Source organism: Schistocerca serialis, chromosome 12, assembly GCF_023864345.2.
Source record: "Schistocerca serialis cubense isolate TAMUIC-IGC-003099 chromosome 12, iqSchSeri2.2, whole genome shotgun sequence".
NCBI lineage: Eukaryota > Metazoa > Arthropoda > Insecta > Orthoptera > Acrididae > Schistocerca > Schistocerca serialis.
Window position 1 is genome coordinate 90,674,190 of NC_064649.1, and position 24,155 is coordinate 90,698,344.

At 46.8% G+C, this 24,155-nt stretch overlaps 1 pseudogene; it reads left to right on the plus strand.

Annotated features, from left to right (window-relative positions):
* Positions 1–22,704: 22,704 nt before the first annotated feature.
* Positions 22,705–22,822, plus strand: LOC126428608 (5S ribosomal RNA; annotated as a pseudogene).
* Positions 22,823–24,155: the final 1,333 nt, after the last annotated feature.

Genomic DNA, 24,155 nt, shown 5'->3' on the forward strand with positions numbered 1-24,155 from the left:
GAATAAAAAATCACCTCAAAGCTAAGTACCACAAAGGTCTTATTATGGTTATCATACTAATAATCCCAAAAGTAAGGTCTCCTATTTTTTTATAAGTACAGAACTTTGTGTGGCTGTTGGTCACACTGCTATGAAGAGTGCTTCACGCGCTGTGCGTAAACATGCGCACGCCGCGCTGAGGCGCTCAGTCTTGGCTTGGCCACCTTCGAGACTGGAGCTCCCGTTGGATGTTATCGCCAAGTGCGAATTGCGCGCAGTTATTCGGTTTCTGAACGCAAAGGGCACTGCGCCGATTGAAATTCATAGCCAATTGACGGAAATGTATGGTGAGTCTGCATGGATGTCAAAAATGTTCGTAAGTGGTGTAGAGAGTTTGCAGCCGGTCGGATCGAAATTCACGACGAACAAAGGAGCGTCAATTTCTGAGAAGACAGTGTTGAAGGTTGAGCAAAGCATGCGTGAAGATCGGCGGATCACCCTGGATGATTTCTGCACGTCTGTTCCTCAGGTTTCCCGAAGCACCGCTCACAGAATTTTAACGGAAACATTGAACTACTGGAAGGTGTGCGGAAGATGGGTGCCACGCATGCTGACTGAGGACCACATGCGGCAACGAGTTGATGCTTCCTGCGCATTTCTTCACCGCCTTGCAGAGCCAAACAGGACAACTTTCTGGACTCAGTTGTCATGGTTGACGAAACCTGGGCATACCACTTTACACCTGATACCAAGCAACAATCACGCCAGTTCATAACTTTCTGAACAGCGTGGCGGCGAGCTGGTATGACATGGGCATACAAAAACTGCCACAGCGTCTACAAAAATGCATCGACAGGTATGGTGATTATGTCAAAAAATAGCTAAATGTTCAAGCTGTAAACTGATGTAAACCATTGTACAAATAAACAGGTCTATAAAAAAAATAGGAGACCTTACTTTTGGGACTACTCTATGAGGGAGCTTTAGGTGCTGAAATGTAAACACACCACACATCGAATTATCGAATTATCCACCACCAGGAGACATCACGTCAGTAGCACCGGCTGTAGCCTTCATAACGGCACCAGTTCTGTGAAAAAGAGAGACAAGTTTCATCAGGTATGCAGTTTCCAGCTGAAACTTCTCATTAATGATAAGACCCTGTATAGCTACCGAGCTGTGAGGATGCTGTCTGCTCCGTCTCACCCGCTGCTCCAAATAGTCCCCTGAATATCCTGTAGAGTCAATGTCTTGTGGTTCTAGGGGCCAGTTGAGGTGCAATGGGCTGTCTGAGTCTTCACAAACCAGAAATGTATTCATACAGAACTGTAAAAACCGCAATTGCTATCCTGCAAGGCCAAAGCGGCCAAATCCTGATATGAAAGCGAAGTCAAAGCCTGGTCACTGAGAATTTTGAAATCAATATTCTGACCCACCTGCTTGGTGATTTGAATGGGTGGGCCTGAGTCATGCTACAGAAAACGCCCGAAAAAATCAGAACTAATGTCTCCGCCAAAGGCAGTACAAGGTAAGGTATCCAGCTAGAATATGCGTAAGTAGTTCATTCAACTTAAACAGTGTGCTCGGACAGGACGAAGTAGCCGGCCCTGGTGGCCGAGCGGTTCTAGGCGCTACAGTCTGGGACCGCGCGACCGCTACGGTCTCAGGTTCGAATCCTGCCTCGGGCATGGATGTGTGTGCTGTCCTTAGGTTAGTTAGGTTTAAGTAGTTCTAAGCTCTAGGGGACTGATGACCTTAGAAGTTAATTCCCATAGTGCTCAGAGCCATTTGAACGATTTGAAGGACGAAGTACCGAACACACACTGAGTTCAACGAAGTTCTTTCTTCAACATTTAAGGAACAAGAAAAATAACTAAGGCAAAACTTTCCTTCACATAAGTTTGTGGTGAAACACTTATCGAACCTAAAAGCCTCTTGTATAATTAAAGAACACAAATCACGTCTTTCCAACACTGTCACCATAAATTGGACTGTTGGATCTGAGTCAACGAATTCTGATTACGAAGACACACTATCACCATCGGTAAGAGAAATCCATAAGTTAATGACCTGAGGAAACAAGCCAAAGCTGACTTCCAGAAGGGACGCACAACAGTATAAGTCTTGAACGTCAGCAGTTAGGTAAAGAAATATTGCCGAGTCTAACAGCCAGTCATGGCAATGCTGTCCACGTCTTCAAGGTACAACCTCGCTGAAAGTTTTTCGGATAGATGCAGACTGCGACGATGGCTTTGCAATGACACCAGAGTGAACTCCTGATCTATGGAATGAGACTGCATTCGGCCCATGTTCGAGTTAAGCGCATCCTATCCCTCCACTCTGATGGCCTGAGCGTTGGCCTAAATACAGCTGGTCCTACATTCTGTCATACAATCGGCGTAAGGAGAACATCCATGCGGCCAGCGTCCCCTGACAATGCCTCGATTGCCATCCAGTAACCGTGTGGAGTATGGCGGGCTTCATGGGTTGTCTGCTAGGAAGTCGGCTGCCCACTTAGCTGGGCTGTATTGCAGGTAGCTAGCAGAGTAGGCGTAGGCACACTGCAGGTTAAACGCCTCACTGGCCCGTCAGCGTCCTACACTGAAAAGAAGAAAAGCCGGACTTCGTCACCCCATGCTACACACTTCAAGTCAGCTATTCTCCAGTTTCTGTGATGCTTGGACCATTAAAGATTTGCAGCTTTATGTGACACTGTGATGGCTTTTTGCCAAGTACCTGACTCCAAATGTCCACTGCACGCCATTCCATTGACACCCAAAGAATGCTTAACACAGACCTGCACTGACAGAGTTATCGGATTTGAAACTCATTGTCACTGACCAGGAGTGACACCCATCTCCTGTCCCTGTCACTTAGGATCTTTCTACAAGCAGTGTTCTTACACTGTGATGAGGCATGTTCGTTCACACTGTGCCAGCGAAAGACTTCCTATCGCTTCGTTGGCTGAGATTTGATTGCTGTTTATGGGCTGCAAATTTGAGCCAACGAAGCAATTGGCCTTGGTTGCGGTTCGGTCTGCTGGCTGTAACATCAAGGCGTTGGCGGTTGGTTGGTGTGGAATGTTTGTTGGTTCAGTAGCGATCTGTCGTGTCTCCGGAGCGGGTACAGCCGCAAGTCGCACTTTTATATGTTTTATTGATTGTTTCGCTCTTCAATTTAAGAAAAGCGTCACCAGAAACTCTGGAATTTACAGTTTGAAGCACGTTGTAGGTGTCGCCACCGGCGCCAACCTTGTGTGAATGCTCTAAAAAGCTAATCATTCGCATATCACAGCATCTTCTTCCTGTCGGCTAAATTTCGCGTCTGTAACACGTCATCTTCGTGGTGTAGCAATTTTAATGGCCAGTAGGGTACATCCCGAATTATGCGTATCAGGGATTCGACAGTTTTCTGGTAGGTTTGTGGAGGTATGTGGCATTAGATTTCTACGCACAGGTGATGTAATTCACATACATAAGGGGCCCGCTGATTTCCGTACTGGTTGATGGCGTCCGATAGCGACCCAGATGGGTTCCATACAATTTTGGTCGCCGAGACACCCACGTGAGTTCGCTATAACTCTCCTCAAACCACTGAAGACATCAACCTGATGGGACGCAGGTGGTTTTCAGCTGTCAGCGAGTGTTCGATTGCTACAACAGGTCGCATGCAATCGCAGAAGAATGTATCCCACAGCATAATTCTGCTCCCAGCATCCTGTGTCCGTGGCGCGATGCACGTTTCGATCCGTCGTACAATTCAATGACGGCGTTTGTGGAGGCGACCATCGACCTAGTGTAGCAAAAATATGACTCACCCGAACAGCCGACACGTTTCCATTGAACGACGGTTGAATCCCGATGGTCCCGTGCCCACTGCAGTCGTAATTGACGATGTCGTTGGCTCAGCATGTGAACACGTAGGGATGATCAACAATGTACGATGAACGGCGCGCTTCGAAACACTTGTGCGTCCATCAGCAGTGTGCTCTTTCGGCAGAGATGCCACAGATCACCATCTATCCTATTTTACAGAACAGGAAAGCTTCCGAGCCCCACGTTCTGTGAAGAATCGTAGACGTCCAACCATTCAGCGCCTAGTGGTGGCTACATTGTCCTTTTACCTCTTTCCGTTGATGGTCAAGACAGTAGCACGTGAACATTCGACGCTTTCGAGATACTCGTTCACAGGCTCTGCGTAATAATAACCTGCCCTTTGTCAAAGTCGCTTATCTCAGTGGATTTCACAATATGCAGCCCGGATCTCCGCTAGCGTGATTCTCCGTCCGTGTGTGCTTCGCCTACATACTTTTGTTTCTGAGTCACGTGTCCGCAACGACACCCGGCGTCATCCAAATGCAAGATGGGCAGTGGTCATAAAGTTTCGTGTGATCAGTGTAATCTGGATCTTGCAGTAGCATCTCAGTCCAATGCGAGTAGTCAACTGATCATAGCATTATACTTATACCGATATAGTGTCTATTCTTTCCGATGTGTCAGAAAGAACAGACACCGTACCCATATAAGTTTATAGTTCTGGCAACACCTCCCTCTGTGCGGATGCATACATATTCCCCGAATTCTTACGGGACTTGGTAAGAATGTCTTCCACGAGTAGTGAGTGTGTTGGGGTGGGACACTACGAATGTAGTGTGTGGACATACAAGGTGAGAATGTGGGTCTCGCGGAAGGCGTGCGCGAGATAGTCCCTGCAGTCGCACTATTTATCTGTGTCCTCGGTGGCTCAGATGGACAGAGCGTCTGCCATGTAAGCAGGAGATCCCGCGTTCGAGTCCCGGTCGGGGCACACATTTTCACCTGTCGCCGTTGATATATATCAACGCCCGTTAGCAGCTGAAGATATTAATATAATTCTAATTTCGATCATAGCATTGTCTTTGTCAGCTGTTGCAAGACTACGTCTTCTCGGAGGTCGTGTGTCGTCCTGCGTTGTTAGTTTCCGACATTTTTGCTTTGGCAAGGACGACGAAGGTCTCCTTTCTGACATCTTTGGCGAGATAAGAGGGATGCGATTGGGTCAGCCGCTGCGTACGAGGCATTGTAGCCTAGGGTCCAGCGTTTATAAAAATTCGAAGTGGACATGAACCGGACGCTTTGGCTAAAGATGACGAATAGGAAAGTTGTCGAAACTCTGCCGCATAGTGACGCCTTGACTCGGCTAATAATCCGAGAAGACTTCACAATCGAAATTCGCCGAGATAACCTACATTCCTGAATGTGATGTATCGTTTTAAATTTGAGAGTGAGGCCGTTGGCAGAAAACAAGTCAATGATACTTTAAAGTACGCTATAATTTCCTGTGTTGGTTAGTGTATGGTTGGACTGACTACTGTACCACTGTCAACCACAAAAAGAACAAATTCTTTCTGTTGTATATTAGACGGAAGATGGTTTACATGCGGTTTGCATCTGCCTTTCTCTTCTTCAAAAAATCGTGGAGAACTTCTTTAACGCTTGGTTTAGAGCTGTTGATCCATTGCAATTTGCGACTGCCCGCTCGCAGCTGACTGGCCAAAAGCATGTGTGTTAATCATCTTGGGGTTGAAGCTCTTTTTTTTCGTGTTTGCTTTAACAATAAGTATGGTTTTGGATAGGGTCCGCCTTTAGCAAAACACAATTTCCTTTTTTAACCCAAACATGTTTGACTGCAGTTGCAGCATCTTCAGTGGGTTTTTATTTTTCATCTGTTAAAGATAAAGAATGTTCTTTATTGTTTGTATACATGTAACTATTAGTTTTTAAATCGTAATTACCGATATTTGAAGAAACAAAATTATAAATTCATACCTTTTTACCACATGGTGTGGTTTTTCTGATCTGTTGTGTTTCTACAGTGACTTTTGTTCCACATTTTGTCAGTGTTTTGCTGAAGTCGGACCCTATCCAAAAACATAAGTATTTCATTTGTGTTGCTTACAGCTATTAGTTCAAGCTGTCGCCGTAGTTACGGCGCTGACGTCGCTTATACTTCACAAATAAAACCAGTCTCTAAGCTTTTCGGACGCAAGCTGTACGTGTGTATGGTCACACACGTGTCGGAGATACGGTGTAGATATTTCGGCTTTCATTCTGGGAAGACATTACGAAACCAATATTCTCGCTCTCGTGGTTGCTCCTCCGGGGAATTTTAGAACTGACGCGAAATAAATGAAATTCGCTGACGTTAGGGGTTCCGTTCTCTAAGGGAAGCACACTTGACAGCAATGTTAATTAATGTGTGCCCTCGCTCACACACACACACACACACACACACACACACACACACACACACACACACAGAGAGAGAGAAAGAGAGAGAGAGAGAGAGAGAGAGAGAGAGAGAGAGAGAGAGACCGACCCCCACGGACACACAGAGCTGTAGCAGAATTTAAACAGCGGAGGACGCCTGGAGTATTTAACGTGCGTCCCTTTGTGAAGCGAACACTCGCTACTCAGTGGACAAAGCGAGTCGACATTTCCACGGGCAGTCGAGTCTGCTGCGAGCCCAGACCGCGCTCGGCTTAGGAAAAGAAATGCCCCGCTGTAGCTACACGCAGCCCGCCTGCCACATCTACCGTTTCCCATTCCATGTTGACTGCTCTTCACTGCTTCAGCAGAAAAAAAAAATCGAGTTCCTAGCCAACAGGGTACAACATGTCATTGTCACCGAAGAGAGGTCTTCAGTCGTGGAGTATCTTCGTGCGCACCCCGAGCGAATGTCATAGGACCAGGTCACAACAAAACCTACATCTGCATTTATACTCCGCAAGCCACCCAACCGTGTGTGGTTGAGGGCACTTAACGTGCCACTGTCATTACCTCCCTTTCATGATCCAGTCGCGTATGGTTCGGGGGAAGAACGACTGCCGGAAGGCCTCAGTGCGTGCTCGAATCTCTCTGATTTTGCATTCGTGATCTCCTCGGGATGTATAAGTAGGGGGAAGCAATATATTCGATACCACATCCAGAAACGCACCCTCTCGAAACCTGGACAGCAAGCTACACCGCGATTCAGAGCGCCTCTCTTGCAGAGTCTGCCACTTGAGTTTGATAAACATCTCCGTAACGCTATCACGCTTACCAAATAACCCTGTGACGAAACGCGCCGCTCTTCCTTGGATCTTCTCTATCTCCTTTCTCAACCCGACCTGGTTCGGATCCCACACTGATGAGCAATACTCAAGTATAGGTCGAACGAGTGTTTTGTAAGCCACCTCCTTTGTTGATGGACTACATTCTCTAAGGACTCTCCCAATGAATCTCAACCTGGTACCCGCCTTACCAACAATTAATTTTATATGATCATTCAGCTTCAAATCGTTCCGTACGCATACTCCCAGATATTTTACAGAAGTAACTGCTACCAGTGTTTGTTCCGCTATCATATAATCATACAATAAAGGATCCTTCTTTCTATGTATTCGCAATACATTACATTTGTCTATGTTAAGGGACAGTTGCCACTCCCTGTACCAAGCGCCTATCCGCTACAGATCTTCTTGCATTTCGCTGCGATTTTCTAATGCTGCAACTTCTCTGTATACTGCAGCTTCATCCGTGAAATGCCGCATGGAACTTCCGACAGTATCTACTAGGTCATTTATATATATTGTGAAAAGCAATGGTCCCATAACACTTCCCTGTAGCAAGCCAGAGATTACTTTAACGTCTGTAGACGTCTCTCAATTGAGAACAACATGCTGTGTTCCGTTTGCTAAAAACTCTTCAATCCAGCCACACAGCTGGTCTGATATTCCGTAGGCTCTTACTTTGTTTATCAGGCGACAGTGCGGAACTGTATGAATGCAGGATACTGGTTTACTTGTGTCGGAACACTTCACACTCGGCCGATACGATATGATTTACGTCACGCTGCAATAACAGTGGCGCGTTGCAACTCTTATTCGTGTGACATCGTTGTTCCCACTGGAGCAATAAGACGAGCGACAATACAGCAAGGTCTGCCTCAGCTGCAATCATGAGCTGTTCTTAAGAGGACGCGATTATTGTCTATTATTCCCAATCGCTGATTATATATGCAGTGTAGAGGGCACCACAGTCTGTCACGTGACGTCGGCTACGAGATTATCGCTGGTGTTGCTGACATTCTCGATTGATCCGCCACGTTAGCCGTGAGCGCTAATGCGCTGCTTCGTGGATTGGGTAGGCGCGCCGGCCCCGGATCGAATCCGCCCGGTGGATTAACGACGGCAGTCGGTGTGCCGGCCAGCCTGGATGTGCTTTTTAGGCGGTTTTCCATATCCCCCTAGGTGAATACGGGGCTGGTCCCCACGTCCCGCCTCAGTTACATCGCTCGTAGACATCTGAACACTTTCGCATTATTCCATGGATTACACTAGTCGCAGACTGTTGGGGTACACTAATTACGTCACATTGCAATAACAGTGGCGCGTTGCAACTCTTATTCGTGTGACATCGTTGTTCCCACTGGAACAATACGACGAGCGACAATACAACAAGAGTCTCGTTTCTGCCTCAGTTGCAATCATGAGCTCTTCTTAATAGAACGCTACTCGTGCTTCTTATTATTATTATTCACAGTCGCTGATTATAGGCAGTGTAGAGGGCACCACAGTCTGTCATGTGACGTCGGCTACGAGATTATCGCTGGTATTGCTAACATTCTCGATTGGAAGTAATCGATCGTCATTCTCACGTTGCAAAGCTGGCATCCAATTTCTTTCTTATTTAAGAGTCTTGTTGCAACCCTTGTTCACTAAAGTACGAGCAGCCCTTAGCGGCTCGCCATCTTACAACTATTCATGACGTCGCCTTTCCGACTTAGATCTTTTTTAATATGTGACTTGTAAGTACTGCATATTTTTCCAGTCAGTACAAACAGTAATTTTATTAATGTGTTATATACCTAATATGTTTTACAGCAGTTAGTCTAATTCTGAAGACGACGCTCATAGTAGCGTCGAAACCTGGTCAATTTTGACTTATTATTTGTGACCGAGGGCTTATTTGCTCTAATATATTTCTTATTTAACCCCTTCCACTTTTCTGTTACAATTACTAAGACGGTGATCAGGAAATGAAATTCAGTGAGACGAGTGTCATATCGAAAACATCGCATTATCGTGTGCGTATGTGTAGATAGACTATTGAGATCTACACTGAAGAGCCAAAGAAACTGGTACGCGTGCCTAATATCGTGTAGAGTGCCCGCGAGCACGCCAAAGCGCCGCAACACGGCGTGGCGTTGATTCCACTAACGTCTGAAATAGTGCTGCAGGGAACTTACGCGATGAATGCTGCAGGACTGTCCATGAATCCGTAAGTGTACGAGGGGGTGCAGATCTCTTCTGAACAGCACGTTGCAAGGCGTCCCAGATATGCTCAATAATGTTCATGTAAGAGTTCGGCGGCGAGCGGAAGTGTTTAAACTCAGAAGTATTTTCCTGGAGCCACTCTGTAGCAAATGTACCATTGTCCTGCTGGAATTGCCCAAGTCCGTCGGAATGCACAATGAACATGAATGGATGCAGGCGATCAGACAGGATGCTTAGTACATATCAACTGTCAGAGTCGTATCTAGACGTATCACTCCAACTGCACATGTCCCCACCATTACAGAAACTCCACCAGCTTGAACAGTCTCTTGCTGACTTGCAGGGTCCATGGATTCAAGAGGTTACCTCCATACCCGTAAACATCCATCAGCTCGAAACAATTTCAAACGAGGCTCGTCTGACCATGCAACATTTCCAGTAATCAACAGCCCAATGTCGGTGTTGACGGACCCAGGCGAGACGTACAGCTTTGTGTCATGCAGTCATCAAGGTTACACGAGTGGGTCTTCGGCTCCGAAAGCCTATATCTATGATGTTTCTTTGATACTTCTTGATGGCTCAGCACTGAAATCTGCAGCAATTTGCGGGAGGGTTGTACTTCTGTCATGCTGAACGATTCTCTTCAGTCGTCGTTGGTCCCGTTCTTGCAGGATCTTTTTCTGGCCGCAGCGATGTCGGAGATTTGATGTTTTACCGGATTCCTGATAGTCACAGTACACTCGTGAAATGATCGAAAGGGAAAGACCACACTTCAAAGCTACCTCGGAAATACTGTGTCCCATAGCTCGTGCGCCGACTGTAACACCACATTCAGACTCACTCAGATCTTGGATGCCGGCCGGTGTGGCCGTGCGGTTCTAGGCTCTTCAGTCTGGAACTGCGTGACCGCTAAGGTCGCAGGTTCGAATCCTGCCTCGGGCATGGATGTATGTGATGTCCTTAGGTTAGTCAGCTTTAAGTAGTTCTAAATTCTGGGGGACTGATGACCATAGATGTTAAGTCCCATCGTGCTGAGAGCCATTTGAACCATCAGATCTCGGATAGCCGGTCATTGTAGCAGCAGTAACCCATCTAAGAAGTACACCAGACACCTGCTGTCTTATTCGTTGTGAGAGGGCCATCAGAGTACATTTCTGTCGTTCGTGTTAACAGATCTGGCGGCGCATTCCGGGTGTTTACGTAAGACTGCAAAAATTTAACAGGACATAGAGAATGCTCCACTGAACAACTTGAGGTAGAGAACCTGGGTTCGGAGAAGTCAACTAAAGGAAATAATAAGAATGGAACGAAAATGAGCGTTTGGCGTCATTGGCCGGGAGGCCCCTTGCGGGGCAGGTCCGGCCACCTTGGTGCAGGTCTTATTACATTCGACGCCACATTGGACGACCTGCGCGCTGGATGGGGATGAAATTATGATGAAGACAACACAACGTCCAGTCCCTGAGCGGAGAAAATCCGCGACACAGCCGGGAATCGAACCCGGGCACATTAGCACAGCAGTCCGTCACGCTGACCATTCAGCTATCGGGGCGGACGTAATAGCAATAAAATCACATTACTATGAATTTCTTCATTTACATTAGTTACACTTCACTGCAAATAAAATCATTGACACAATAAACATATCATTTCTACTGTATTTTACAAAATGTGCTGAAACTGACGGCCATCAACCTCAATGCAACCATCACATCGGCGAACAAGATTGTGACGCACCCTGACAAACATCCCTGGTGTGTTTCGAATCACGTCATAAGCAGCCGCAATTCTGGCAAATAAATTTATACGCAAGTGACTTTACACATCGCCACAGGAAATAATCAAGTGTTTCCAGATCAGTTGGCATCGCAGACGACCTCTTCAAAATCTTGTGTGTAAGTGATACTCATGTTGCCACGTCCCTAGTTTCTTCTTTCCAATGAACCAGTCTCCCGCATTCTTGGATCGTCGTGACGGATGATGCCTGTTAATAAATCGTTCCCTGTACAGCCTTTCAGCAGCGAGAGCATTGCAACGTACTTTCCCCATACACAAGGTGCGTGTCAGTGAATTCTACGAAACTGTACCGGTACTGCTCCATCCTACTGTACTTTAAGTCTCTGAATATCCCTCAGTAGCCGCGCGGTCAAGGGCTTATTGTCATGGTCCGCGCGGCTTCCCCCGTCGGAGGTTCGAGTCCTCCCTCGGACATGGGTGTATGTCGTCCTTAGCGTAAGTTACATTAAGTAGTGTGTAAGCTTAGGGACCGATGACCTCAGCAGTTTGGTCCTATAAGACCTTACCGCAAATTTCCAAAATTTGTAATGAACGGATCTGTCGTTGATTCATAGTACGTTCTGTCATGGGACAACGTAAATACAAGAAAGCCACCTTATGGACAAGTAAACAAAACCTGCATCATGACTTCCTGGTAATCAGACTCGTCCCCCCTGTTCCCTTTGTATGTTTTGCTTTAGGGCGCAAAAAACAACTGGGGTGATACGCACCCAAGGCAAAACTAGAGAACACGAACACAGAGTTAAATGACTATACGTCAGTCCCAATGGACAGAATAGCAGGCAGCTAAAACAGGCGCGTGGAAAAAGAGAGAAAAAACACCATACAGAAGTGGACGTCCAAAACTAAAAATTAAATGGCCGTCGCCATATTGCTTCACGGATCAAAAGTAAAACGCGGTCGACAACCCCAGCGTCATTCGCTAAAACAGCTGATAAATCAATAGGCAAACCCAAGCTGGAACGTAAATAGTAAAAAAGGCATAGGCATTCCATCAGGAAGCGGTGGACAGTTAAAATTTGGGAGCAATGCGTACTAAGTGATGGGGTAGCGCCACTTAGCATATGACGATGGCTAAAAAAGGCAGTGCCCAATACGCAGCCGAGTTAAAATAGTCTTTTCCCGGATGAAGGGAGAGAGGACGTCGTCCAAGGCGCCGGGACAGGCTTAACAAGCCGGAGCTTATTGCCGTGAAGGGAGGACCACTGGCGATGCCAAAGGAACACCACCCTCTGACAGACGGCAACGCAGAGATCATCGGAGAGAATATAGCAACCCGTGGGCTGAGGTACGAGGACTGCAGCCTTGGCAGCAGCGTCAGCAGCCTCGTTTCCTGGCAGACTGACATAACCAGAAACCCACAGAAACATCACACTGGCTCCACCAAGAGTGAGCAAGTGACATTTTTCCTGGACCCGCTGCACTAAGGAATGGGCGGTGAGATTTTGAAGGGCACTGAGTGAGTCTGAGCAGAGGACGCAATTGGAAAAGGCTGTGTCGCCTGATGTACTCCGGGGCCTCATACAAGGCGAAGAGCTCCGCTAGTACCTTTTACTATCGCGAAATTTCATGCAAAGGTCATTGAACTGAAGGCGATAGACCGAGGCTGGAGTAGTGTCCTTAGGAAGCGATGGGCCGCTTCACGAAGCCAAGGTACTGAAGCGTTCACACCCACCGGGAAAGCTGCAGGTAGTGTGAAGTTAATCCGCCGTAGTAAGTGGTGAAAGCGGACTCCAGGAGGTAACATAGAGGAGAGTCCCATACTGACAGCCAAAGGAATCATCAAAGAAGGAGGCATAGGAGGGGTGGCCATGCATGGCAGACAGACGGCATGCACACCTGCTGAGGAGAAAGTCACGGCGGTAGTACAGTGGTAGTTCAGCAGCTTCAGTATACACTCTCAACTGGGCTCGTGTAAAAGTCGCCAGTGGCCAAACGGATGCCATGATGGTGGATAGTGTTTAGACGGCGTACAGACGCATAAACAAAGCACACATAGTCGAGTTACGAACGGACAAGGGACCGGTACAAATGGAGGAGGGTGGTTCGATCGGCACCCCAGGAAGTACCATGGAGGACACGTAGGACATTGAGGGACCGCTGTAAGTAAGCTGTTTAGGTTTTCTTATTGGTAACGCCACGTAGCGCTCTGTATGAAAATCACTGGCTGTGCTGTATGCAGACTGTGGCTAGTTTTCATTGTTGTCTGCCATTGTAGTGTTGGGCAGCTGGATGTGAACAGCGCGTAGCGTTGCGCAGTTGGAGGTGAGCCGCCAGCAGTGGTGGATGTGGGGAGAGAAATGGCGGAGTTTTGAAATTTATATGACTGGATGTCATGAACTGCTATATATATTATGACTATTACGGTAAATACATTGTTTGTTCTCTATTAAAATCTTTCATTTGCTAACTATGCCTATCAGTAGTTAGTGCCTTCAGTAGTTTGAATCTTTTATTTAGCTGGCAGTAGTGGCGCTCGCTGTATTGCAGTAGTTCGAGTAACGAAGATTTTTGTGAGATAAGTGATTTGTGAAAGATATAGGTTAATGTTAGTCAGGGCCATTCTTTTGTAGGGATTATTGAAAGTCAGATTGCGTTGCGCTAAAAATGTTGCGTGACAGTTTAAGCACAGTCATGTTTAATTTTTCAAAAGGGGACGTTTCACCGCGTACAACTGTCTGCCACGTAAGATACATAAGAGGATCAAGAGAATTTCCTATCGAGTATGAGCCCCAGCGATTTCGTAGTTTCAACGAACGGAAGGGCAACAGGCCCAAGATGTAGAGATGGTGGGAGAAACCATTTGCGCCGCCAGAAACCCTTGTTTCCTTGCAGGAAATACATAACGTAGACGTAAATAAACAGCACAGTATGTGCAAACTTGTACGGACTTTCGTTGTAAACAAGCTGGAAAACATTAATGCTAGACAAAGCAACTGATAAGTTTATTGACAAGTTTACTTCCATTCTCCTTAAGCCGGCATCTCCGACCTCAGGCACCCAAGCTCAAATTGTTCAGTGTTGCATTTTCTGTGTTCTGCTACAATTCTGCATTGTGCATCTCCACTTGGCGGATTGGTCGAATCGTGCAGCTTCCAGGTGTATGGGGTGTTCGGATATGACAGTGGTCTCATACGAGAACGTTTAGAAATTTGAGGTCACGCTTATTAGTCCTCAACGCTCATGTAGAAAATTGCAGTATTGTGCATCGAGCACATCATAGCCCCTACACGACTGCGGCTGCCACCTGAGAACAAGTAATGGACACTTTCCTTCGTTGTGTGTCACCCCGCACCTTCGATTGGAGACTAACATCAACCGGACGAGAGTTACCGTCCCATGCGTAGGCTGCCAGTAACACCACAACACAAAACGACTGTGTTTGAACTGGAGCTGTGACCGGGAATGATAGACTGCTGTTGAAAGGCGACGCATTCTGCTGATCGATGACTCACGATTCTACACTAATCTGGATGACCAATGTCCCATTCTTGTTTTGGAGAGGGGCAGCGGTGTAACTCCGGGCCTGACCGTGTGGGCGCCATCGGGTCATGGCTGGTAGTGATTTAAGCAACTGTAATGGCACAGTGGTCCATCACGGACATTCTGCGTCCTCATGTGTCAGCCCTCGTGCGACAGTATTCCACTTTTCAAGAGGATAATGATCGTCCACTCATGGAACATCACTGAGCTACTCCCGTGGCCAGCATGATCCCAGAATCTGTCCCAGTCGAACATGTGAGGAACGAACTCTGATGTCAGCCATATCCCTGAACCGTGGATTTACTTTCAAAATCTTTGCTTGAAGAATTTACTTAATTTACTAGCGATTTATCAAGAACTTTAACACATGTAATCACACTATGTGAGAGTGGAAGTAGTTGCCTGGGGTAACTGATGAAAACAAATTTCTTTCAACAAATGGAAATTTTATTCCTAAAAACCTTTTCATTAAAAAAAACACAGATTTAAAAATTATAGAAAGCACCCTCTAAATATCAAGTTCCAATTTATTCAGAGGCAGAAATAACTTTTTTCTTTTTTTCTTTTTTTGACAGTGTGAGTTTTCGGGCTGAGTAGCTTGCGGCTCCCTTTCAACACGGCCGTAGTGACGACCGCTCACAACCACCTCTGAAAGACTACACTGGTGCAAATCTGCAACACACCAGATTACTTTAAACTATAAATTTTAACAACTCACACAAAGACATAAGCTATGCACCCCGTAGGAGTGACGGAAATGGTACACATTTTAAAAAAAAATGACTTGCCACCGAAAGTGCAACTTGTTTTCTAAAAGAAATCTCTTCCGGTGGAAGGGTGGCAACTTTATATAATAAAATGACCATTTAAATAAAAAAAACCATGAAATGCAGTCTTACACAAAATGTACAAACATGCTCTACATTACACATATACCGCCTCTCAAGATGATAGGCAAGATAAAAACATATTTCAGGAATCCGGCCTTTACACCTTAAGCAATAAATTAGTTAACACCGAATCCGACAAACATGACAGAGGCAGCTATTAACGTGTGGCAGATTGACAGGGGGATTACTGAACAACCCGAACCGCAGGTTGCTCTAACCCGCCCCTACTCCACAAGGCAAAAACGGACCACCCAGTTTATAAACAACCACCTTCCTGCGGGTGGGAAAACGGAGAAGAATGGTGGGACGACCCCAAAGTAAAACGGCTGGCGACCTCACCAAGAAAACAACATATCACCAATCACTTAACTTCTAATAAACTGCGATTTCTCGAGAAGACCTGGCGCAGCACCCAAAATCGCTCTCACGAACCGTCCGCTGCCAGCCGCTTCAACGGACGCAGGAAGGCGCTCCGATCTCCCGTCTCAAGGCGTCGCAGTTCGCACCGGCCAGCCCGATGTCGTGGGTTGACTCCTGTTGCTCTCGTGTCGACCGCGAAGCCACTACCCCTTCTATGCGGCACGGCCCACTGGACTCACGTGGCGACCTCACATGCGCCGTCTCTCAAGACGGACAAGTCATCTTGTGTCTCAGTGCGCGACCGACCAACCGATCCATCCAGCCCCCAATGAGCAAACTCGAGCAGACTGGCGGCCTAACGCGCAGACTCAGATGCAGGAACTCAGACCCGACCGGGCGACCACTGGCTGAGCTCCGTTGCTGGCGGAGTGGCGAGACTCTCATTTTCTGGCTTTAAAGTTTGATCCAAACGACAGGCATACTAGCACACCGACGAGAGACGGACACTAACTGCCGTACAAATGGGAACGAGAGACAGACCAACAACTGGTGACGCGAGACTGACCCAGCCTCACTCCGACTGACCAACTGACTAGACTCCCCCACCTAGCGAGCTCATAGCGCCCCTTAAATGCACGTGAATAGGCAACCTTTCCCCTTTCCCACCAGAGGGAGACACCAAAGCAGAGATAGCCACAGTGGCGCCCACCGCCAGAAACGGAGGGCGACTGCTTCACACTACGCGCTGCAGCGCGCTCTTCAAAACAGAAAAATTTTACCACGGCTCAATCCCAGTGCCACTGTCGTCGATATCAAGAGTCAGTCACAATAACTGAGCTCCAGCTTGCCTCAGGAGAGGACAGAACGGCTCTATGACACATCTCCCACCCCCGAGTCAGTGGGTGCATTCACGCCTGGTGAGTACAATGCAATAATGACAAGTGGTCTCATAATGCCAAATTCTTTGTAAATCTGACACCATTTTATAATCATTGTATTAACACTACATACGCTCTCAGTTTCGTTTCTTCCTCCCCATCTGAATGCCTCACCTTTTTTACCAGGCTGTGTACTGAATTCAGTTTATTGACATAATGTTTACACGTGTTTTAAGTACGGGCTTGTGATGTGGAGAATGAATCATTCGCAAGACTGGTTTGATGCACTCGTCTATCCACTGCAAGCCATCTTTGCATGTCTGCTGCAGCCTACATGCATTTGAACTGCCTTAGTAATCTTGGTTTTCCTCTACAGTTTTCACCTTTTTCACCTCCGCCTCCCTCCCCTGCTACGACACTTCGTCTATTAGCAAAATGACCACACCTTGTTGCCACAGGGTATGTCCTACCATATCAATAGGTCCCATCTTTTAGCCAAGTTGCTCCATAAATTTCTTCCTTTCTGAATACTATTCATTACCTCCTCGTAAGTTGTTGGTAGGTGGGTAGATCACGTAACTAATGAGGAGGTATTGAATAGGATTGGGGAGAAGAGAAGTTTGTGGCACAACTTGACTAGAAGAAGGGATCGGTTGGTAGGACATGTTTTGAGGCATCAAGGGATCACAAATTTAGCATTGGAGGGAAGCGTGGAGGGTAAAAATCGTAGAGGGAGACCAAGAGATCAATACACTAAGCAGATTCAGAAGGATGTAGGTTTCAGTAGGTACTGGGAGATGAAGAAGCTTGCACAGGATAGAGTAGCATGGAGAGCTGCATCAAACCAGTCTCAGGACTGAAGACCACAACAACAACAACAAGTTGTTGGAGCTACCCATCCACACTTCAACTTTCTTCTGTAACACCACGTTCCAAAAACTTCAACTCTCTTCGTTTGTGAACTGTTTATCGTTCACGTTACAGTTCCATCCAACGTTCCACTCCAAACAAATACCTTCAGAAAACACTAAAATCGCTTTTGATAAATTTCTCTTTTTCAGATATGCTTTTCTTGCTATTGACACTCTGCATTTTATATCTTCTCTACTTCGACCATCGTCAGTTATTTAGCTGTCCAGATAGCAAAACTCGTCGACTACTTTTAGCGTCGCATATCCTAAAGTAATTCTTCCATCATCGCCTGATTTAATTCCTCTGCACTCCATAACTGTTATTTTATTTTGGATGACGATCACTTTAAAATGTATCATCACCGTAACCATTCCGCTCAACTGATCTACATAATTTCTGCTTGGTTTTCCTCGCAGCTTGTTCAATGTACAGACTAAATAACATCGGTGATAGGCTACAATCACCACCGTCTTAACTACTGCAACCCTTTCATGTCCTTTAACTCCTAGCATTACAGTCTACTTTCTGCAAAAATGTGGATTTCCTTTCGCTCCTTCTGCTTTAACCCTGACAAGAACAGAATTTCAAAGAGTGCAGTCCATTCAACATTGTCAAAAGCTTTATACATCTGAAGGAAGCTGCTCTTGCATATTTTATTTATGGTGTTCGCCCAGTAGACAAGAATAACTTTAACGAAAGTTCATACGGTGCTTGTTGCAATATGACAACAACATTAAACAGGAAATACTTTTCTAATATTCTGCAAAGTAATACTTATTCTGGTCACGAAACAGCTTTCTTCTTCCTAGGCGATCTTCAGGGGATAAATATGGTCCAAAGCCGGTGAGTGACCGAAAAAAAAAAAAAAAATGCAGAACATTACGAGATTGTTCCTATTTAATACAGCAAAAGCCTTAAGCAACTAGGCATCTCCAGTAGCCAACAAATAAATGAAGGAAATTTTAGTTATTGCATTGTAAATACGGAGTGCTTCATAGCAGCAGCTTTAGTTTAACTTGATATTCACATTGTTTTAAAAGATGCGACTGCAGATTTTTTGTTGTGCTCCCTATGTTTTATGTCTGTGCATTGACTCTTCTGTAGACACTTCTGGTCTCAACTTCTCCGATAATTTTTGAGTCAGCTCGTCCTTGGGGTCCACCGCACTTTAACTTGTTACTAGGTTACGATTTTAACGTTCAGACGTGTGTGAAATCTTACGGGACTTAACTGCTAAGGTCATCAGTCGCTAAGCTTACACACTTAACCTAAATTATCCTAAGGACAAACACACCCACCCATGCCCGAGGGAAGACTCGAACCTCTGCCGGGACCAGCCGCACAGTCCATGACTGCAGCGCCTTAGACCGCTCGGCTAATCCCGCGCGGCGGTTACGATTTTGAGAACTGTAGAGGCTCGCAATGGAGTGCGGATTTAGGACGGGGAGATATGGAGGATGATGAGACAGTAAGGCACCCTGATGTTTCTAACATTTCATTTTATGTTGTCAGTCAGGGGGGATATTGTTCTCGTATTAGTGCTTTTCTCACTGAGCATATCTCACTTTTTCTTCATGACCCTGTGTATGAAATACTCTTCCCAGAGCGAAAGAGGTCTTCGTTCTGTGTTTATATTATAAAAAACATTGCTCCGTTGCTTTCATTCCAGCGTGTGGTGGTGGTATGGAAATGGAAATGTCGTGTGACGAAGGCCTCCCGTCGGGTAGACTGTTCGCCTGGTGCAAGTCTTTTGATTTGACGCCACTTCGGCGACTTGCGCGTCGATGGGGATGAAATGATGATGATTAGGACAACACAACACCCAGTCCCTGAGCGGAGAAAATCTCCGACCCAGCCGGGAATCGAACCCGGGCCCTTTGGATTGACAGTCTGTCGCGCTGACCACTCAGCTACCGGGAGCGGACGTGGTGGTGGTATGGTGGCTGTCGTCGTGGGTTTATTGTATGCCCTGTTCTGCATTTGTGACTGCACGCGCCTTCCACTGTTGTTATGCGCTGTATTTACATTACACAATAAACAAAACATGGTGAATATGCAGGGCGTAAGTGAATGCGATGACAGCTCTTGTCCTAGACTGAACCGCGAGCACGCAGTAGAGATGCCAGAATACAAGGGATCTCAGCAAGATGAGAGTCGTGCAAATTTACGCCCGGCTTTGGGTTTCCTTCGCGGAACGGAAGAGGATGGCAGCGAATGCTCATTCGCCGGCTGTCTGCGCTGCTAATGCAGCCGTAATTCGATTCGCGATGGCGTAGCGAGCGGCGATGCCGTCCGGAGAGGAAATTGCGAAACTGAGAAAGCGAGCTCCTGGTTCTGAGAGCGCTACTGCAGTGGGGGAACTGCCAACGGCGGCGATCATTACGCAGTATACTGTCAGAAGCAACAGTCCCGTGAAATTACACCACTGGCCATTAAAATTGGTACAACAAGAAGAAATGCACATGATAAACGGGTATTCATTGGACAAATATATTATACTAGAACTGACATGTGATTACGTTTTCACGCAATTTGGGTACATAGATCCAGAGAAATCAGTACCCAGAACAACCATCTCTGGCCGTAATAACAGCCTTGATACGCCTGGGCATTGAGTCAAACAGAGCTTGGATGGCGTGTACACGTACAGTCCATACAGCTTCAACACGATACCACAGTTCATCCAGAGTAGTGACTGCCGTATTGTGACGAACCAGTTGGTCGGCCACCACTGACCAGACGTTTACAATTGGTGAGAGATCTGGAGCATGTGCTGGCCAGGGCAGCAGTCGAACATTTTCTGTATCTAGAAAGGCCCGTACAGGACCTGCAACATGCGGTCGTGCATTATCCTGCTGGAATGTAGGGTTTCGCAGGGATCGAATGAAGGATAGAGCCGTGGGTCTTAACACATCTGAACTGTAACGTCCACTGTTAAAAGTGCCGTCAATGCAAACAAGAGGTGACCGAGACATGTGACCAATGGCACCCCATACCATTACGCCGGGTGATACGCCAGTATGGCGATGACTAATACACGCTTCCAATCTGCGTTCAACGTGATGTCGCAAACACGGATGCGACCATGGTGATGCTGTAAACGGAACCTAGAGTCATCCGAAAAAATAACGTTTTGTCATTCGTGCACCCAGATTCGTCGGTGAGTACACCATTGCAGGCGCTCCTGTCTGTGATGCACCGTCAAGAGTAACCGCAGCCATGGTCTCCGAGCTGATAGTTCATGCTGCTGCAAACGTCAACTGTTCGTGCAGATGATTGTCGTCTTGCAAACGTCCCCATGTGTTGACTCAGGGGGTCGAGATGTGGCTGCACGATCTGTTATAGCCATGCGGATAAGATGCCTGTCACCTCGACTGCTAGCGATACGAGGCCATTGGGATCCAGCACGGCGTTCCGTATTACCCTCCAGAACCCACCGATTCCATATTCTGCTAACAGTCATTGGATCTCGACCAACGCGAGCAGTAATGTCGTGATACGATAAACCGCAATCGCTATAGGCTACAATCCGTCCTTTATCAAAGTCGGAAACGTGATGGTACGCATTTCTCCTCCTCACACGAGGCATCACAACAACGTTTCACCAGGCAACGCCGGTGAACTGCTGTTTGTGTATGAGAAATCGGTTGGAAAGTTTCCTCATGTCAGCACGTTGTAGGTGTCACCACCGGCGCCAACCTTGTGTGATTGCTCTGAAAAGCTAATCATTTGCGTATCACAACATCTTCCTGTCGGTTCAATTTCGCGTCTGTAGCACTTCATCTTCGTGGTGTAGCAATTTTAATGGACAGTAGTGTTGCAGGGTGATGCGAAGGGAGGGGAGCAATTTCTTGGGCTGGCAGCGAATTAGTGTCATTTTTAAGTAAAACAGTGTGATTATTTTGGGACTTTATGACCTTTATTAAGGATCCAAAGCATTACGGCCGCCTGATTAACAGCGTATTGGTCCACCTTTCGAATGAAGTAGACCAGCCATGTTCACGGTATACATTCGAACGGACTACAGAGCTACATGACTAGATGTCTACGCGCAGGTCACGCAGTATCTAAGTAAAGGGCAGGTAATTTGTCGGCGTGTAGCTGATGCCTGATAGCATCCTACATGTGTTCCATTGGGTTCATATCAGGCGAACGTGGTGGTCGATGCAACAGTATGATTTCACTATCATGCTCCTCATACCAGTGACGGATGATTGTGGCCGGCCGGGGTGGCCGAGCGGTTCTAGGCATTACAGTCAGCGGTCGCAGGTTCGAATCCTGCCTCGGGCATGGATGTGTGTGATGTCCTTGGGTTAGTTAGGTTTAAGTAGTTCTAAGTTCTAGGGAACTGATGTCCTCAGATGTTAAGTCCCACAGTGCTTCGAGCCATTTGCAGCATATGAATCTGTCTCGAGGTCCACGAGAAAGACAGGCCACGGCACGTCCGACACGAATGTAGGCCTGAACTCGCTCGTTCGCTGAGCTTAACAGAAAAAATGCGTTTCCCAACCTGTTAACTCGCATTTGGGTGTGTGCGTACTAACGAGAATTGCATGTACTACGGGAATCCGCTATTATGAAGTCTTAGTGATTAACAGTACTAGATAAAAATTTGATTTAAGGTCAATACTCGATAGAAATAGTATTATGGCTTGAAACTTCCTGGCAGATTCAAACTGGGTGCCGGACCGAGAATCCAACTCGAGACCCTTGCCTTTCGCGGCCAAGTGCTCACCAATTTAACTACACCAGCACGACTCACGACCCGTCCTCACAGCTTTAATTCCGCCAATACCTCGTCTCCTACCTTCCAAACTCGACAGAAACTCCTCTTCCTGGAAGAAAGGATATTGCGGAGACATGGCTTAGCCACAGGCCCGCGAATGACAAAGGTCCCGAGTTCGAGTCTTGGTCCGGCACACAGTTTTAATCTGCCAGGAAGTTTGATATCAGCGCACGCTCCGCTGCAGAGTGAATATCTCATTCTCGTATAATGGCTTGTTTATCGCAACAAGGTGCCTTATGCAATTGATAATCATGTTGGCACAATTTTAATTTTATTGTACCTCAGTACAGCCGTAACAAATTATGAGGCGGCCTATGGACTTGCGGCAACGGCCGTGCCGCAATGGATACACCGGTTCCCGTGAGGTCACCGAAGTTAAGCGCTGTCGGGCGTGGTCGGCACTTGGATGGGTGACCATCCCGGCTGCCATGCGCTGTTGCCATTTTTCGGACTGCACTCAGCCTCATGATGCCAACTGAGGAGCTACTCGACCGAATAGTAGCGGCTCCGGTCAAAGAAAACCGTCATAACGACAGGGAGAGTGGTGTGCTGACCCCACGCCCCTCCTCTCCGCATCCTCCATGAGGATGACAAGGCGGTCGGATGGTCCCGGTAGGCCACTCGTGGTCTGAAGACGGACGGAGTGCTATGGACTTTCGACTAGAATTAATAAGACTAAGGCTCCAGAACATCGGATTGCAGTAGAAGACGCAAGTCTCGTTTGTACGTACACATCTAGTTAGGAGTTAACAGGCGTAGGCACGTAGTTTGTCTGCTGAGTTGAGCGAGCGAGCGCAAGCCTACCTTCGTGACGTACGAGCCGCGGCCTGTCTTTCTCGTAGACCTCATTCTGGCTTTGTGACGTAGCCAGTTTGCTGTATCGTGGGCTTGCGCCTACGGTGCCAGCAACCCGCATTACATGCAAGCAATGCAGGTAGCCAGCTCTGTGGCAGACGACACACGAAGGCTGCCACATTACACACGGCCACCAGACGGTGACCTAAGCGCCGGCATAGGTCTCTGGCACTGCTGACTTCCTTCTTGCACTGGCCACGTGACAGGAATCAAGACCGTCCTGGCACCAGGGGCTGTACTTACACCAGCGCACGGCCCCCAAGAGAGCACTCTGAGTGAGTCTGGATCAGGTGCCGAATGCATTCACATTTCACCCATCAGGCACTGAGTCGGAGCCAGCAGTACGGCGCCACCATTGTCTGGGCCTATCTCCACAACCTGCAACCTCCGACATGGCCTCCTCAGCAGAAGACATACACATCATTGTTGTAACCAGGCACTGCGCTAAATAATATTTTCTCGCGCTAACTGTTGACATCTCACTAGATTTTGTCGTACCTTCTGAACATCGGCTGTATGTTTCTTATTAACTTTGGTAGTGTAATATTCATATCCAAAGTCCTTGAATGGAAAGTTGCAATGATCCACGATACCCTAACAGTCTCCATCACAATAACATTATTTGTGTTTAATATTGTCCACTGCATGAAATGTAATTTACAATGTTGAAAAACGGGTTTGGTGCACAACAGTTTCTCAAGCAATGTCGAGAAGTTACAAACTTTAACACTGTAAACATACAACCTGTAATATTGTCTATTTATTGCGTTTAATATTGTCCGTTGTGGTGTGCGTCATTTCGGTATTAAAAACAAAGTTTAATGCACAACACACTGTGCAAGTGAACTGTATCTTTAGTTATAACGTTTGGTTACATAATAACTAGTGTCCCTTGCAGATGCCAGTCAGTCGTATACTGA